This window comes from Narcine bancroftii, chromosome 6 (genome assembly GCF_036971445.1).
Source record: "Narcine bancroftii isolate sNarBan1 chromosome 6, sNarBan1.hap1, whole genome shotgun sequence".
Classification (NCBI taxonomy): Eukaryota; Metazoa; Chordata; class Chondrichthyes; order Torpediniformes; family Narcinidae; genus Narcine; species Narcine bancroftii.
Window position 1 is genome coordinate 127702679 of NC_091474.1, and position 15401 is coordinate 127718079.

The window sequence follows — 15401 nt, forward strand, 5'->3', positions numbered from 1 at the left end:
TTCTACTACATTACATCTAAATAAAAATGAATCAAAGGAGTGTCATGGTTTTAACATTCAATTGCCCAGAAAATCTGACTGACTGGAAGCACCAAACCTTTGAGGGTGCTAGGTTAACAGAGTTTCCCTGTTGACATGGCCTGCAAGGGTCCATTAGCTTTGTTTCAGAATTTGGAAGAAGTCATCGAGTCATAAAGAAGCCAAGCACAGAACAGGCCCTTTGACTAAATTTGTCATGCTGACAAATGCGGTTTCTCCCATTTGGCTGCACTTTGTTAATTTTTTTTGAACGTCAAAATAGTGCCCCCTTCTTTAGCTTCCTCTGGCAGCTTATTCCAGATACCGACCACCCTCACAGTACTAAGTTGTCTTTTGGGCCCCTCTTAAATCTCTCCCTTTTCACCTTAAAACCATGTCCTCTATTTCTAGTCATCTTCCCTGGAAAAGACTATATCCATGCCTTCATGATTTTTATACCTCTGTAAGGTCACCCTTCAGCCTCCTATCCTCCTGGATATAAAGACGCACTCTTGCCTGCCTCTTCCTAGACCTCAAGCCCTCAAGTCTTGCAAGCATCCTAGCAAACCTTTACTGCACCTTGTTCAACTGAATGACATCCTTCCTATTGCTGTAAATCAGTGTGATATCAATGCATCATCTATTCAATTATATTTATGTTGTTTTGCAAAAATGAACAAAATGCAAAGAAATTGTAATGAACCAGGTGCAACATTTCCTGCTCTCCATATTTCCTGCACATCATTCCACTGAAGACAAGCAACCCCACAGGGACACATTCTTCACATCGAAGAAATACATCAGTAGGCAATTATTAAAGTGGCTGAGCTCCAACATCATAGACCCAACATTAACTCAGTGTTGCATACTGACTTCTGGACATGTTTGTCGGGGGAAGGGGCTGGTTGAAGAAGTGGGATTGTTGGTTGTGTTTGTGTACATGTTATGGTTAATAGGTGATGCAGGATGATACATGCCACAAATGCGCAAACTACCAATGGATATCATTTTGGATCCCACTTTCACCAAACACATCTCCATAAATGTGATCATTTTAAGTTTCTATCTTCCCTCTATGGGCTGGAAAGCTTGATATTCATTGGGGAACGCATCCTTATTTAAACTGACCTTCCATTTACTAGAAACTGACTTTTGTCATGAATTTATGGAAAATTATTGCACTTTGAAACAAAACCCGGAATCTGGTCAAACCCTTTTCTTTCTGCTCCATTCAAGGTAGAAGCTTCAGAGTCTCAGGTCCAACAGCTCTACGTTCAAGAACTATTTTTAACCAACATCTAACAGGCTGTGAAACTCCTCTTTCAATTCTAACCATAAATTACTCCAGGAATACCAAAAGAACTGTTTGTGCTATTGATAAGCCCTGACTGTAACTATGAATATTTATCCATCTATCTTTTAAAATTTATTAGTTCTTTTTCTGTCTTGAAATATTGTGGTAATTCAATATACAGTACACTATTTTAGTTGGTGGATCTTACATACCTGTGGCTGCTGCAAGTGAGAATTTTGGTGCACATGGACATGACAACAAATTCTCATCAATCATAGATTATCTTACATCATCTAATTGCACAATTCACCAATGTTGTGAGAATTTGTATCTAAAGGAGTTCTCAACCTAATAACAAAGTGCTGATTTTTTTTTATATATACCACAAAAGTATTACAAAGATAACAAAACATTTAATGTGCTCAGCAAGTTCTGATCGGAAAGAGAATAATAGTAACAAGTCATTGATACAAAGCTACATCAATATTCTTGAAGTCGCTTTACAGTTGTTTCCAGGATGCTGTAGAAACTAAAACAAATTATCTTTATCACTTACACAAATGAAATAGTTTAAATAAATGTGTCACAGAACACAAAATACAGTGAGAATAGTTATTTTGTGAGCAGACTAACAGGTTATCTCTAACATTCATACTGTCACGTAAAGAGTACAGGATTGCAAAGCAAAGTCAATTCACATCAAACAAAGGCAGAATAACACTACTGTTGTGGATTCATTCAAGAGCCCCTGATGGCTGCAGGGAAAAAACTATTTTAAAATCTGTTGATACACACCTTCACATTCTTAAACTGCTTCTCAATGCGAGGAGGGAGAAGAGAATGTGTATGGGGCCTGATAGGTCCTTCAAAATGTTGGTTGCCTTTCCCCAAGCAGCAGTGTATGTAGAATGTGTTACAGGAACTAAATTGTTGCTTTATATTATTACTTAGCCAATGGTGAAATTAAATCCCAGTGGTCATGACGATCTTGTTTGACAATTTTCCAAATAAAGAAATTAAATAATTTTTGAATTTTTACCAAATGCAATCAATTTGTCAATTAAAGAACATCACAGTGTGGTCAGCACCACATGTTAAGCTTCATCAATTACCTAATTATCTTGCCAATTAGAATGAATTCATTGACACACACTATCTATCCAGTTTCTTTCTGACAAGCAGTAATAATGGATGTACTTGAGCAATTTGGAGCTTAGTTTATGATCCTAATATAATCTGTGTTCCCCTGGCAGCACATCAATATGTTTCAGCATATTGACCAAGTTTTTGGTGGATTAACTACTATATATGGACTGATAGCAATGGCATCCTTTCACTGATATTGTGATTCAAAGGCCCAATAAATGAAGGCTGCTAACAAGTTCAGTTGTAAACGTGTGTCCGTGAGAGTGCTGGTTCACAGTCCAAATATTGTGGTGCGCTGTTAGCCAGAATCAGACACAAACGAGGTAAAAACTGTACAACAGGCTTTAATCCACAAAGACTTCCACAGAGCCAGGCTGGCTGTAGCTGCAGTAACTCTGAGTGAGCTTCGGGAGGCCGGTGCAGGCTTATATCCCGGAGGGTGATTGACACCTGACCGGGTGGGGCTTGATCCCTTCGGGCCGACTGATTGACAGCCAGCCAGGTGTTGTCCTGTGTTAGGTCTGCTTTGTTCATGAATGAGTGAGACAAACACCAGGCTGAGTCGAAATCAGGGTTCTTTGTTCTTTATTACCGGATTGTAACACTTGCGACCAACCATGTTAGTCGGAGAATGCATTCTGCCGTTATCAGCAAAATGGTGATTTTTTATACCCTTGGATATGTGCTTAGAACATCATCATATCATTACTTGTCCAATGACTAAAACTGTTGCTATCCTTTCCCTGCTAGCTTCCTGCCTCTCAATCCATCAATGTCTCTCTTATCTTGTAAGTACAAGGATGCATTCACATCTTGTTACAGCCCTGTACATTCCCATCTCATGATGTTTTACCTAACAGGAGTACAAGGACACCTCCCCTTCTTGTTACAGCCCTGTACAGGGTGACTCCCTACACATTCCCATCTCATGATGTTTTACCTTACACCTGTCCCCTTACACTTCTGCAAGTACAGAGGTTGCCCCCTGCAGTAGGCCGGTGGTGTACCACCACATTCACCCCCTTTAAAATTGTCCCGGGGGGGCAGTAACAAGGAATCACACCCACTATATACATACAATATTTACAGGTTGAGACAATCTGGCGGCCGCCGGGGTCTCTGTGACCGTCGTAGGATTGGCTCCTGGTCACTGGTCAGAGGTGAAGTGGAGGGGCTGGCGGCAGGGGTCTGTGTGGCTGGTGTGGTGCCACGCAGAGGGGTGGCCAGGGTCGATGTATGAGGGAAGTATTGGATGGGTGGGGGGAAAGGTTCGTCTCCTAAGGCTGAAGCGGGCCCCCGATGGTCAAGGAGGTCCTGCGTGCTACATAGCTACCTAGGGATAGGGGATGTATGCCTGGTCAATGTCGTCCTGGGCTGGAAGGTGGCGTGGTGTGGTGGGTGCTCCTGCTGGTGCCAGGTGCCTGGTTGAGACGGTGACCTCCCTGCCACTGCCGAACCTAAAGTAGGTGTAGTTGTGGTTTGCATATAGGAGGAAGACCTGCTTGACCAGGGCTTCAGCCTTATGTGTCCTTACGTGCTTACGCAGGAGCATCGGTCCCATGAATGTGAGCCATGCTGGGAGGAACATTCCAGTCGCCGACCTCCTGGGGAATGAGAACAGATGTTCGTGAGGGGTCTCATTGGTAGCCGTGCACAGCAGTGACCGAATAGCATGGAACGCCTTGGGCAGGGCGTCCTGCCAGTACTCAATGGCCCACCTTTTCGACCTGAGAGCCAGGAGGTCTGCCTTCCAGACCACCCCATTCTCGCGTTCCACTTGCCCATTGTTTCTTGGGTTATAACTCATCGTGCGACTTGTTCCGATGCCCCTCGCTGTCAGGTACTGGTGCAGCTCGTCACTCATGAAACTAGACCCCTGGTCGCTGTGGATGAAGGCAGGGTAGCCAAACATGGTGAAAATCTGCCCCAGGGGCCTGATGACAGTGGCCGTGGAGGTGTCCGGGCAAAGGATAGTGAAAGGGAAGCGTGAGTACTCGCCCACAACGTTATGAAGTAGACGTTTCAGTTCATGGAAGGCAGGGGCCCTTTGAAGTCCATGCCAAGATGCTCGAAAGACCGAGTAGTCTTTACAACATGGGCCTCGGGCAGGTGGAAAAAGCGTGGTTTACACTCTCGGTCATGTCCCTAACATTCCTGATGGTGGACCCGGCAGGTTTCGGGACTTAATGAAATGGTACAACCTGGTGACACCTGGATGGCAGAGGGACTCATGTAATGCCTACAGCTTGTCGTCGTACATAGACGCGCAGGTGGGGGAGAGGGCATCAGGGGAGTTGCTAAACTTCCCGGGGCGGTACTGGATGTCGTAGCTGTAGGTTGCCAGCTCAACTCTCCAGCGCAGGATCTTGTTGTTCTTGATCTTGCTCTTGTGGGTAGTGTTAAACATGAACGCCACGGCCCGCTGATCCATGAGGAGGGTGAATCTCCTGCTGGCCAGGTAGTGGCGCCAGTGGCGGACGGCTTCCACAATCACCTTGGCCTCCTTTTCAATGGTAGAGTACCCTATCTTGGAGCCGTGGAGGGTCCTGGAGAAGAAAGCGACAGGGCACCCCCCCTTGGTTGAGGGTAGCAGCGAGGGCCACCTCAGAGGCATCGCTGCCCATCTGGAAGGGGGAAGTCCTTATCCACAGCCTGCATCATGGCGTCCGCAATGTCTTGCCTGATGCGGATAAAGGCTGCCTGCACCTCGTGTGGGAGGGGAAAAGTTGTAGCTTGGGCCAGTGGGCGGACCTTGTCCGAGAAGCGAGGGACCCACTGCGAGTAATAAGAGAACAGGCCAAGGCACCTGCGGCCTTTAGTGTGGGGGGGGAGGGGTAACTCCATTAATGGGCACATCCATTCTGGATCTGGGCCGACTACTCCGTGGGCCACAATGTTCCCCAGGATGGCGAGGCGCGTGGTGCTAAACACACACTTCTCCTTGTTGTAAGTGAGGCTCAGCTCCCCAGCCACCTGGAGGAATTTTTCCAGGTTAGCATCGTGGTCCTGCTGGTTACAGCTGCAGATAGTGAGGTTATCCAGATACGGGAATGTTGCCTTTAGCTTGTGCCTGTCTACCATGCGATCCATCTCCCACTGGAAAACGGAGACCCCGTTCCAAAGGGAACTCGGCGGAACTGGTACAGGCACTCATCCACCTCAAAAGCAGTGTAGGGCTTGTCCTTCAGGTGGATGGGGATTTGGTGATACGCTGACTTCAGGTCAATCGTGGAGAAAACCCGGTAGCAGGCTATCTCGTTGACCATGTCGGCGATCCTCAATAGGGGGTAGGCATCCAGTTGGGTGTACCAGTTAATGGTCTGGCTGTAATCCATGACCATCCTCTGCTACTTCCCTCTTTGACCACTAGGACTTGAGCTCTCCAAGGGCTGTTACTGGGCTCTATGATGCCTTCTGCCAGGAGTCGCCGCATCTCCGCCTTGATGAAGTCTCTGCAGCGCAATAGCGCCTATTTCTGGTGGCGATCGGCTTGCAGCCTAGCGCAAGATGTGGGAAGAGCACTGGTGGGGTGATGCACAGTGTGGAGAACCCGCAGGTTGGCCGGGGCTGGTAGGTTGGCGTGCTGTGTAATGTGAGTGGAGGTTGTGGCCCCTGAAGGCAGTGGTGACACTCTACAGGTGGCACTGGAAATCTAGGCCCAGGAGGATTGGGGCGCAGAGTTTAAGCATGACGAGCCTGAACCCTGTGTAAGTCTCCCCTCCCACAGTTATATTGGCTGAGCAGTGCCCAAGGGTACCAACAGTCTTATCCTTGGCGGCGAGGGTGATCGAGCTGGTGGTGGGGTGGACCTTTAATCTCAGGGAATAGGCCACACTCGGGTGAATGAAGCTTTCGTGCTGCCACTATCGAACAGGCACTTTGTTACCTTCCCGTTGACTTGCATGTCCATCATCGAGCACCCGAGGTCGTGAGGGATGTCCCTGGTCAGTGTGTTGGCGGCCAGGACCGTCTCTGAGTCAGAGTCGTTGCTCTCCAGCTGTACGCAATGATTTATGGCTTCTGGAGACATGGGGAGCATCAGTAGGGCGGCCTGGTCTTCACCCATGTTGACCACATCGACGTCGGTCACTGGGTACGGCGTGTGGCAGCCGATGGCACCCGGAGACGTGGGGAGCATCGGTAGGGTGGCCTGGTCATCGCCTGTGTTGACCATGTCATTCTCAACATCGTCAGGGCCCTCTGTGTCGGCCGCTGCCTGTCCTAAGATGGCGGCGGCACATGGGGACACGCTGCATGGCTGGCCTCCTTCCCCAGCTGTGTCTGTTGTGCCGGGGGAAGTGACATCATCACGGCCAGCGTCAGTGATGTCATTACGTCAGCCAGAAGAGACATCACGCCGTGAGTCGGAGTGACATCACTGTAGTTCTTGGCGGGCGGCTCTGGCGAGTGCTGGTGCAGGTGCTCGGGGCACACACTGTGACAGTCGTTGGCGGGGCAGGATGTTGCACCGTTGAAGTCAGGGAAGGCAGAAGTCATCTCGGGGACAATGGCGCCGTCTGGCATGAGCACGTGGAGGGGTCCGCGGGGGAGGTGGGGAGGTCATAGAGGGCCGCTGAGCTGCCAGCAGGTTTTGAGAGTCACGCTTTTGCAAAGTGGCCTTTCTTGCCACATCGGGAACAATACTGGTTCCTAGCTGGGCAATTTTGGTGCGATCGTCAATCTGACCTACACTTGGACCCACAGTACTTACAGGGGCGCCGGGCGCTTGCCGCAGCAATGTTCTCCTCCCCAGCTCAGACTGGGGCTGCAGCTGCAATGTAAGAGGGCCATGAGAGAGCCTGGAGGAACCTGGAACCGAAGGCTTCGATTTGCAGGGCTGCTGCTTCCAGGGTTTGGACCACTTCCACACTCTTGGTTAGGGCATAGATATTGTCGTCCAGCCAGATGGCCCTCGAGCGTAGCCCTCGGACGATGGTGTCCCGGATCAGCCTCTCGACCTCCTCTGCACCTACCCTGGGTTCAGCCAGACACAGTCGGGCCAACTCTCGCAAGTGTCCCAGGTAAGACTCAGCTGTCTCCTCAGGTTGCTGGGCTTGGGTGTTGAGGAGGTACCTTGCACAGACCACATTCATGGGGGGCTTGTACAAGTTCTCGAGAGTGTCCATTGCACTCTTGTACGCGGAGCAGCTTTTGGTTGCCTGGAAGGCATGGGGACCCAGCTTTGACCGGAGTAGGACCAACCTTTTCCGATCTGAGTCCAGGATGCCTCCTTCGTGTGCCTCGATGATTGCCTCGACCGTGTGCTGCCAGATTTCGAAGCGTGTCTGGGCTTCCGGGTGGTGTGGGTCGACTTTGAGGCTCCCTGTGCTCATGAGTTTTTCCATGGCCACTGTGGGAAGATTTTGTGGATTAAATTGAGGTGCGCTGATAGCTAGAATCAGACACACACAAGGTAAAGACTGCATAACAGGCTTTAATCCACAAAGACTTCCACAGAGCCAGGCTGGCTGTAGCTGCAGTAATTCTGAGTGAGCTTCAGGAGGCTGGCACAGGCTTATATCCTAGAGGGTGATTGACACTCTACTGGGTGAGGCTTGATCCCTTCAGGCCGACTGATTGACAGCTGGCCAGGTGTTGTCCTGTCCCCTTATACTCCTGCAGGTACAGAGGTTCCCCCTGCAGTAGGCCGGTGGTGTACCACCACAAATATTTAATCTTGTTGATTCTTTTTAGCATTAAAGAGAGAGCAAAGTTTCATTTGCAGACATGACTAGCATTGAAACATTTAAAGCAAAGCCATGATTTATGACAGGGCCACAGTTGGTCATTTCCTGTTGAAGGTTTGCTAATGTGCAGATCGTTTCCTTTGTTAGAGGAATTGGTGCAACCTTTGGCCAAGAACTCGAATGGAGGATATGAAAATGTAAATGAAGAATGAAGGTGATCAGAAGCACGGAGGTAAAATCCTTTTGAAATCATTAGATAAACACTACGCCATTTTATTCGACTGGACGATGTAGATGACAGGTTAAGGCCAAGGTGCTGAATGTGATTAATGGTGCAGATGTAAAGTAAGTCCAAAAACACTCATTATATGACACCAAGACCACATGCTGAAAGAAAGATTTGTGGGGAGGTGTGAGTGCCTCAATTTTAAGGTCCTGGTGGGAATCATGATTTTGCCTTGGTACATTGCTGTTCTTGTAATTGTTCTGATCTTGAAATAAAATGTTGTGTGACTGACTGTTGAACATTCATTTCCAAAATCAATCTCTCACAAAAAACTGTGTTTTCTGCTTTAAGTACAGAAGGAAGAACTCTAGCCTCCATGTATTTTCATTTGGAAGTCTCTATATTTTTTTATTTAAATTTTAAGCTACCATTGTCATGGTTGATCTTTTTTCCATTTACTCCAAACTTATTTTGTGGATTCAAAATGTTGCCAGATTTTGGCAACTTTTTACGAGCGACTCTATTCAATTTTCACTGCTCACTGAATTCAAGTTGATGGTACCAATCTTTGCTCTCTCTATTAGATATAACTGAAAGCCTTAAGGATAATATTAACTGCTTATCCTGAGCAACATTAAGTGAACTCTGATTATCTTGACAGCAACAAAAACTTCCAGTTACATGGAATCATTCAGGCATTCCTTTGGGCATACCGTAATTTGAGTCTTATCTGACAAAATTTGACACGAAGCCACAAATCATGAGGTTTTGCTGAAGAAGTAGATTTTAAGGGCAATTTAGGAAAGGAAATGCAGAGGAGCAGGATTGCATTGGGGAGTGAATTCCAGAGCTGTGGTAGTAGGAAGGCTTCAATAAGGCACAAGGGACTGGAAATGATGCAATGCGGAGATCTCGAGCGTTCGTGGGGTTCAGGACAATAACAGAAAGAAGAGGGAGGATTTGAATACAAGGATAAGTTTTAAAATGAAGCCTTGTCATGCTAGGATTTGGCAAAAGTGGATGAGCACAGACATAGTAATTGGTGAACCAGTCTTGCTGTGTGACTTGTATGAGCTTGGAGTTCGTGGAGAGAAAAAAATAGGAAGCTAGCTAGGAGACCTTTGAAATATTCGAGCCTACAGTGGTGCAAGGATATGATTTTATTTCTCTTTAACTGTTCTCCATTATACAGTTTGGTGGGATGAGTCATCCAACTATCTTTCCAGTCTCTATTTAAGAAAGGACTCCCATCTCAGTGAAATTATTACTGGTAAATTGTCAGAAAAGTATATTTACAACAGCACAAACATGAGGCAACTCCCTCAATCTGCTACTTTTACCATGCTCGAGTCAATGAGTTTGATATTCACAGTCACACTCGTCAAGAAACTAATTTATATCAAGTTGTGGACCCACAATTACTTCTCATTAGTCAAGTAGGTTACTGCCCTCCATCTTGACAACATTTTACATAAGCACAATTAAGACTGACCTTTCTGGCTGCATCATTGCATGGTATGGTAGCTGCAAAGAAACAACAGACTTAAAGTTAATACAGAGGATCATCAAAATGACTGAGAAGATCACTGGGGTGTCCCTTTCCTCCAAAGACGACATTTACTAAGTGTTGTTTAAATGGGCCTCAAAGAATTATAGACGACCCTTTCCATCCAGCACACAGTATCTTTGACCCACAACCATCAGTAAAGAGGTACAGAACCATCAAAATCAGGATTGGCAGGCTGGGAAATAGCTTCTCACAGGCGTGAGATTGGTGAACAGTATCCTGTAGTTGAGAAAATCATCGCAAAATATTTTCATACATATATTTTAAATTATATCTTTATGTTTATAGGTGATTGCTTTGTTCTGTGTACTGTGTAGGTCAGGAGAAATGCTGTTTAGCCTGGTTGTTTTTGTATAGTCAGGTGATAATCAAAGGGTGCGCATCATTTCCACCTGGTGCCTCTTCCTCTGTACTATTCCTGAGGTCAGATGTGGACCCCACCAAGTTTCCAGTTGCAGCTTGTTTACATAACTGTTGTTATGATGTAATTTTCATAACAATTCTGGGGGGAGCACTGTCTCATGTTAAACCGGCAGAGAAAACTGGCCACGATACAGCAGCCGGATGAGGAGAGCCCAAGAAAAGAAAGAGCTCTTTATTCTTTGGAAACTCGGAGTAGCAGCCACACTTCATTCTCTCTTCGCCCAGTCCTCCCCCTCTCTATCTCCCACACCAGCACGAAGATCAAAATTGGAATTTATTGTCATGAACAAGTCATGAAATTTGGTGTTTTGCCATGGCATCATTGTGCAAACATGCATATTATAACCATCTTACAACATTACTATAAAAAAAATAAGGCAGTGTCTTTGGTTCATTGATTATTCAGGAATGTGATGGCAGGGGGAAGAAGCTGTCCTTGTGTCACTGAGTGCTCGTCTTTAGGCTCCTGGATCTTTTTCTCCGATGGTAGCAGTGAAGAGGTCATGGCCTGGGTGGTGGGGGTCTTTGAAGATAGAGGATAAAGGCACTGCCTCATGTAGATGACCTCGATGGAGGGAAGTCTGGTGCCTGTAATGTCACAGGCCGAGTTAACAGCCATCTGGAGTTTATTCTTGTCCTGAGAGTTGGCCCCTCTGTACTAGATAGTGATGCAACCTGCCAGAATGCTCTCCTGTAGAAGTTCTCAAGAGTTTTTGGTGACATATGAATCTCCTCAGATACCTCACAAACTTGTAGATTGACATGTTCATTCACCTCCAACCCATTGGCACTCATACTGTTCTTGCAGCTTATGCGTGGGTCACCAACCTCACATGTTTCCCCTTCAGTTACCTATTCTGAGCTTATTACCTCTTTAGTGCCCCATAAACACCCTTGGTCCAGTTTTTCACAGGATCATCAAACAAAGAAAAATAACTGATGGGAGATATGTCCATGACTGAACAATCCTATTGTAAGCTCAGTTAACTAAATACTGGGAATCATGATTCAGTAACTGCCCCTCAATTTTGGAATCTCTCCCTCTCTGGACAATGTCAAATCAAGCTTCAAGCTTATAAATTGTGCTTATAAGGACAGATTGCTTCAAAATATTATAAATACCTAGAGAGTGTCTGTAACACAGCAGTTAACCCAACACTGTTGCCAAAACATGAATCAGATGTGGTGTAAGTGTCTTCAAGCAGATTCCATATTTTCCATTTTGTAATATATCTGCCCACTCCACTACCAAGCAGTTGTCTGGTGATTAAATTGATTGGAATAGCATGCACTGGCAGGAATTGAAGACTGAGGTCATCTGTATTCACCTGCCAAGATTAGATCAATACATGAGTCTGCTGCATACACAGTTTAAACAGCCAAGGGAATAAAGTTATACATTGAATATGAAATGTAGAAATTAAGAAAGAATCATACTTAACTCTTCCAAACATAATATCATAGTTTGCAAGTAGATATTTTGTCAATTAAAATGTGTTGGTTGCAAATTGCATATTTTATTTCCTGGATAATTTGAAAAACAAAGATTTTGGGCCATTTTTCGAAGACCTTTAAGACCATCAGGTATAGGAGTAGAAGTAGGCAATTTGCCCTATCCAGTCCACTCCACCATTCTATCATGATCTTAAATAAGGAGCCCAAACAAAACTGTACCCTGAACTCCAAGTGACATTTAAGCAGTGCCTTATAAAGCATCAAGATCAAATCCATGCTTTTATATCCTATTTCTCTAGATGTGAATGCCAACATTACATTTGCCTCCTTCACCACCAACTCATCCTGGAGATTAACCTTTAGGGAATCCTACAAATGATTCCTAAGTCTCTTTACTCCTCTGAATTTTGAATGTTCTCCCCATCGAAATAATAGACTGCCCTTTAATTCCTTCTACCAAAGTGCATAACCATACACTTTTGAATGTTGTATTTCATTTACCATTTCTTTGGCCATACTCCTAACCTATCAAAGTGTCTCCATTTCATCCTCACTATCTGCCTCTCCATCTACCTTTGTATCACCTACAAACTTATTCTGCAAAACAAATAATTAGCATATAACATGAAAAGAAGTGCCCCCAACACTAATCCATATGGAACCTCCGGTAACTGGTAGCCAAACAGAATAAGATCACTTTATTCCCACTTTCTGTTTCCTGCCAATCAGCCAATGCTCTTCTCATGCTAATATCTTTCCTGTAATTCCATGGGTTCTCATCTTGTTATGCAGCCTCATGGCCAGCACTTTGTCAAAGGCCTTCTACAACATCCACTGATCTCCTTTTTCAGATCTGTTTCTGGTTTCCCCAAAAAATTGTCAGGCAACATTTTCCCTTATGGAAACCATGCTGACTTTGGCCTGTCTTGTCATGCACCTTCAAGTACTCCGTAATCTCATCATTGACAATCAACTCCCAACAACTTCCCTACTACCAATGTTGGGCGAATAGGCCTATAATTTCCTTTCTGCTGCCTCTCTTCCTTTTTAAATAGCAGAGTTATCTTTCCAATTTTCCAGTCCTCTGGAACCATGTCAGAATCTATTGGTTGTTGGAAGATCATTACTAATGCCTCCACAATCTCTATAGCTCTTCTCAGAACCTGAGAGTGCATTCCATCTGGTCCGGGTGACTTATCTACCCTTTGACTATTTAGCTTTCGAAGCACCTTCTTTCTGATGATCATGACTGCACTCACTTCCTTAACACTCTTGAAAGTCAGGTACACTGCTAATGTCTTCCACAGTAAAGATTGATGCAAAATACTCATTCAGTTCCTCTGTCATCTTCTTGTCTCCCATTACAATTACTTCAACGTTATTTTCTATCAGTCTTATATCTACTCTCACCTGTTTTTTTAAATCTTAATATGCTTAAACAAGATTTTGGTATTCTTTTTGATATTATTTGCTAGCCTTCTTTCCAACTTCATCTTTTCCTTCCTAATATCTACTTAGTTGCTTGCTGTAAGCTTTTAAAAGCTTCCCAGTTCTGACCTTGCCAATTTTTGCTCATATTTTCCCTCACAGAATTCTCAGTTTGAATTCTGTCATATTATGATCACTGCCTCCTAAGGGTTCAATTACCTCCAGCTCCCTTATCAATTCTGGTTCATTACACAATACCCAATCCAGAATTTCCATTTCCCTGGGTTGGCTCAGCCACAAATTGTTCTCAGAAGCCATCCTGAAGGCATTCAATACATTCTTTCTCTTGGGATCCAGCGCCAACCTAATTTTCCTAATCAGCCTGCATATTGAAATCCCCATGACTATTGTAACCTTGCCTTGTTTGCATGCCTTCTCCATCTTCCTCTTTAGTTTGCACACCATGCCTTGGCTACTGTTTGGAGGTCTGCATACTGTCAGGATCATTTTACCCTTATAATTTCTACCGACAGGCATTCTATATCATCTGATCAAATATCTCCTCTCTTCAAAGACTTAATTCCATTTTTTTAACCTGCAGAATTGCCTCACCCCCTCTGCCTACCTTCTTGTCCTTCCAATACACTGTGTATCCAAGAATATTTAGTTCCCAGCTGTTTTTTCAGTCATACCTGCCAACTTCCAGCTGAGTTGTAGATCATCAACTTTATTTCTTAAATAAAATGACTTTATTTCTTAAATTTAATACAAGACCTTCAATGCTGCATTTATCACCCTTTTCAGTTTTGTTCCCAAAGTACTCCAAATTCAATCCTTAATCTTACACTTGCAATTTTAACCTATTGACTGCCTGTTCTTCCTGACAATCTCATGACATTGTTTGTTTTCTGCTGTTCATTGCTTCTCTTTCTGGTTCCCATTCCCCTGGCAGATTAGTTTAAACCCTCCCCAGCAGCTCCAGCCAACCTACCCACCAGGATATGAGTCACCCTCCCATTAAGGTGCAGCCCGTCTTTTTTGTACAGATTATACCTTCCCTAGAAGAGATCCCAATGATCCAGGAATCTGAACACTTTCCCCCTGCACCTTCTCTTCAGCAATGCATTCATCTGCCATAACTTCCTATTCCTGACCTCACTGGTGCGTGACATAGACATAGAGATTACCACCTTGACGTCCTGCTTTTTACCTTCCTATATTTTCTCTTTTCACATCCTCATTCCTTTTCCTATCTATGCCATTAATATCAGCATGGACCACAACATCCAGCTGCACTTGAGAATGCTGTGGACTTGATCTGAGGTGTCCCTGGCACCTGGCAGGCAATGTACCATCCGGGAGGCTCAATCTTATTCACAGAACCTTCTGACTGTTCCCCTCACTAGTGAATCCCCAACCACTATCACTCTCCTCCTTTCTCCCCTTTACTCTGAGCTGAAGGGCCAAACTCTGTGCCAGGTACCTGATCACTACAACTTGTCCTTTGTAGATCTTCCCCCCACCCCCCCCCCCAACATTATCCAAAACAGTATTGTTGAGGGGAATGGCCATAGGGGTGCTCTGCACTGACTGCCTATCCTAGCAGTCACTGGGTATGACTGTCTTCTGAGAATTTTTGTCTATCAACCCCTCTGCCCCCTGAATGATCCAGAATTCATTCAGCTTCAGCTCTAGCTCCCTAAAATTATCTGTAAGGAGCTGCAGCTGGATGCACATCTTGGTGTCATCAGGGATGCATGGTCTCCCAGATTTCCCACAACCTACAATTGGAGTAGAGCACTGCCCCAGCTGCCATTTCCACTACCTACGATGAAAAGATCTTATCTGACCTTATCTGTACTATAGCACATCCTCAACCTCTATTCGCCAAATCCTCTAACTCTGGTCTTACACTGGGCCACTCACACATTGGGTGTTCCCACAAAGGCCACTCTGCTTGTGCATGCTTTACTTTTATTTGTTCCTGCTTATGAATCATAATTTGATGGGTCCGCTAAAGCACTGAGAAAGAAGCTGTATCATCTTTAAAAAATTCAAAACAAGGCCAAGATATGGATATTGAATATGATAGCTACACTCAGCCTGCCATAATGGTGGTTTTATCAGAATCCGAATTTATTGTCATGAAATTCGGTG